The sequence below is a fragment of the Corylus avellana genome, unplaced genomic scaffold, assembly GCF_965113065.1.
Source record: "Corylus avellana unplaced genomic scaffold, dhCorAvel1.hap1.2 HAP1_SCAFFOLD_88, whole genome shotgun sequence".
In the NCBI taxonomy this organism is placed as follows: domain Eukaryota; kingdom Viridiplantae; phylum Streptophyta; class Magnoliopsida; order Fagales; family Betulaceae; genus Corylus; species Corylus avellana.
Genome location: NW_028290506.1, coordinates 42501 through 46507, shown reverse-complemented (window position 1 = coordinate 46507; position 4007 = coordinate 42501). Strand labels below are relative to the sequence as shown.

Genomic DNA, 4007 nt, shown 5'->3' with positions numbered 1-4007 from the left:
ATCTAGGCATACCTATTTCTTCCTATTTGGACTTCTATGAAGTTTCTTTCTTTTTCTTTGCTACAGCTGATAAAAATCGTTGTTTTGGACACGATAGATATGATATGTAGAAAGCCTATTTTCTAGTATTTATTAGCGGATTTGCTCTTTCTTTCCTTTTTTTCTTTCTATAGTGGAGATAGTCGCACGTAATGACAGATCACGGCCATATTATTTAAAGCTTGTGGTAAGAACGGGTTTCGTTCTAGTGCCCTAAAATAATATTCCAAAGCTTTCGTATGTTCTCCGTTCCTTGTGTGGATAAGACCTATGTTATAGAGTATATAACTTCTATCATAGGGATCAATTTCTAGTCGCATAGCTTCATAATAATTCTGTAAAGCTTCCGCATAATTTCCTTCGGATTGAGCCGACATCCGTTGCGGTCGTCTTCGATTCAAAGAATCTCCGTTCCAGAACCGTACGTGAGATTTTCATCTCATACGGCTCCTCCCTTTTTATGTGCATAATGAGAATAATACATGGAATCATCAAAAAAGATTGAAATAATTTCATTATGAACCGAACGGGGCTAGTGTTTTTACAAGAAATCTCTAACCAACCTTCCTGTAAAAGATCTTTTCTTAACATCAAGTATCTTGGTACTAAATAAAAATGATAACTCTAACAATTTCTTTGTTCTTAACACCCCTTAATTTCCGGGAATTAGTCACTTCAACAGTCTTCGATGGTTATACGGGTATCCAAAATACGAACGAGATGGATATTTGTTGTACCAACCATTCTTGTTAATCCCGATTCCGATAAAGAAAAGGTATAATTTATAACAAAGTTTTCGTATTGTTGATTCCTAGGCGTAGTGCTTCTTTCCCTATGCTGCCTATTGGTACTAGTGAAGTAGGGTTGACCTAACCCATAGGTGTAACCTTTCGCTCAATACTAGAATCTAAAATTGAAGCATCTGAGGCTGCATTAATCGGGGATACACGACAGAAGGAATTGTTTTATTTACAAACTTCACCTTCACAATAAGCGTAGATTTATTTCAATAATCTTTTTATTTCTCTCCCAAATAATGTATCTTTCTCCGAAGACTGAAATCGGTAAAGAAAAAAACATCAAATCGCACCATCTCTGTAATAGGTGAATGCCTCTTTTTCTCCTGAAGTTGTCGGAATTATTCGTAATAAGATATTGGCTACAATTGAAAAGGTCTTATCAATAAAATTTCCATTTATCCGAGATCTGGGCATAGGTAGCAATCCATTCTATAATTTCTTTTACTTACCTCTTGTGGGAAAATGATCCCACAAACAAAGAAATTGTACAGTACGAAATAACATAAAAATAAAAAAAAAAATAGATCAATTGATTCGTTCTAATTCATTGATTTAATTTGGTATAAATATTGTAAGTAAAAAGAATAACTATTGGAAAAAGATGGGAGCGCCGTCTTCGCAAGAATGAAATGAATAGATATATATCTTTTTTTAACAGTTTTTCACAAAAAAAAATTATTTTTATCCCCCCCTTGAAGGAAGGGTTTTTCTTTGATGAAAAGTTTTCTATATTTTTTTATAGTTAGAATTGACTGTACGTACCTATCAAAAAATCTAATATGAATGACTCACTATTCACTCGGTTTCTGGGCCATAATCATTATGTAGGAGAGATGGCCGAGTGGTTCAAGGCGTAGCATTGGAACTGCTATGTAGGCTTTTGTTTACCGAGGGTTCGAATCCCTCTCTTTCCGTACCTTTCACCTAATTCACCAATCTTATTAACAGCAATGTATCAAAGCAAATAACAATGGATACCATTATTCCAACGGTTAAGTTAGACCTTTCTTTTATTTTGATATAGATTCTTTATTCCTATGTTCCGCAGTACAGAAAATAACATACTGGAAAGAGTAGACAACAGGGAATGAGAATCTCCCTACCGATCCGTGATCCATGAATGGGAGAAAAATCCCCGTATCAAACTCCTTACTTTGATGGGTCTTTTTGCTTAGGCGAAAAGGGAAAAATTGTCCGAACCCTTGTTTTATTGTTTTATTTTAATTAGGTTTAAGTCTGACGAGAATAATATTCTACAACCAGCAATTCATTTATTTTCAAACCGACCCATTGACTATCTATTATTTGATTGACTAATCCTTTATATTGGAATGGTTGAAGGGTCAAATGTTTTGGCAATTCCTCGCGGGGGGATGAATCAAGATAATTTTGAATCAGAGCTCTAGATTTTTGTTCATCCCTCGCTGTAATAATATCGTGGGGTTTGCAGCGATAACTTGGTATATCTACTATACGACCATTAACTAAAATATGTCTATGGTTAACTAATTGGCGGGCTTGGGGAATAGTTGAAGCCATACCCAATCGAAAAAGGATGTTATCCAAACGCATTTCAAGTAATTGTAGTAAAACCTGACCTGTTGACCCTTTGGCTTTTCCGGCAATACGAACGTATTTAAGTAATTGTCGTTCTGTAAGACCATAATGAAAACGCAATTTTTGTTTTTCTTCTAAACGAATACGATATTGAGATTTTTTACTGGAACGTGATTGGTTTCTAAGATCGCTTCCGGCTTTAGGCCTTTTACTAGTTAGTCCCGGTAAAGCCCCCAGACGGCGTATTTTTTTGAAACGAGGCCCTCTGTAACGCGACATAAAGACTCCTTATTTTATTGAAATTTCATAAATTAAAACTAAACTAAATGATAATAAATAAAGCGAAATCTACTAAAGTATTGTACCACAAAGAATAATTAGATGAATTGTATAAATATCCGGACCTTATTGTATTTGTATATGTCTAAAAAAAACTAAAGATTCTTTTCTTGATTTGTTATACCGAGATCGAGCTCCTCTAATTTCTAATTGTAGGTTCCTACGACACAGTAGATCGGTGACTCTTGGAAAAAAGGGGAAAGAAGCCTTTTCAATATTCTTTGATTTCACATTATCAATTATGTTATGTAAAAAATCAAACAAATAAAGAAAAGCCTGCTATCGGAATCGAACCGATGACCATCGCATTACAAATGCGATGCTCTAACCTCTGAGCTAAGCGGGCTCACATAACAAAAATTGTACATATATAGGAATTTAGTAAACTACTGGGATCTTAATTATTAACTGTTCATTCTTAGTTTTCATAATGAATAGAAATCTAATGAATATAAATATAGAATAGAATTTCAAATAAATATTTGAATGAATAGATTATAGAACATAACGATTAATATTCTAAAAATAATCTAATAATTCTAATTAGATCAATTATAAATTGAATTAATTATTAATTAATATTTTAATATTAAAGTATTAATAAATTTACTTTTTTTTAGTCATTTTGAGTTATGTTCTAGAGGGTCTGCTTTAAGGAAATGAAAAGGAGAAGAAGAAAATGAGAAAGAAGAAAGAGAAGGGTGTAATCGAGATAAATGCAATCCAGATCATAATGAAAGATTCCTCTGTTTTCAGTCAGAAAAATAGAAGATAAGACGAAAAAAAAAGAAAGAATCGACCGTTCGAGTATTTCAAATTACACGAGAAAAATGATAGAAAAGAAAGGAGGGCGTGTATAATATATATTGGTATATATACATCTATATTGAATTGCGGATACAGAAATGTTAGAATCATTTCTGATTGGACCAACACTAGATCTCCGATAGAGATGAAATGAGATAAACAATAAAAAAAAATAGGAGTAAACACGATTCGATATAGGAATCGGTATCTAATACATTCAATGGTTCCGAAAAAACAATAACAGAATATAAATGAAAGGAAAAAAAAGGAAAAAGAAAAAGGGGAGGAGGGGCATCATAATCATAATGAGATCCTAATTTTAAAACAACAAAACAAAAAATGGGGGATATGGCGAAATTGGTAGACGCTACGGACTTAATTGGATTGAGCCTTGGTATGGAAACCTACCAAGTGATAACTTTCAAATTCAGAGAAACCCTGGAATTAAAAATGGGCAATCCTGAG

The 4007-nt window shown here is 33.3% G+C and overlaps 2 non-coding genes across 2 annotated transcripts; one reads left to right on the top strand and one right to left on the bottom strand.

Annotated features, from left to right (window-relative positions):
- Positions 1–1666: 1666 nt before the first annotated feature.
- On the top strand, positions 1667–1753 carry TRNAS-GGA (transfer RNA serine (anticodon GGA)). The gene has a single exon. It is a non-coding gene; the product is annotated as a tRNA-Ser (tRNA).
- Positions 1754–3008: 1255 nt separating this feature from the next.
- Positions 3009–3081, bottom strand: TRNAT-UGU (transfer RNA threonine (anticodon UGU)). Its single transcript has one exon. It is a non-coding gene; the product is annotated as a tRNA-Thr (tRNA).
- Between the last annotated feature and the right edge of the window lie 926 nt (positions 3082–4007).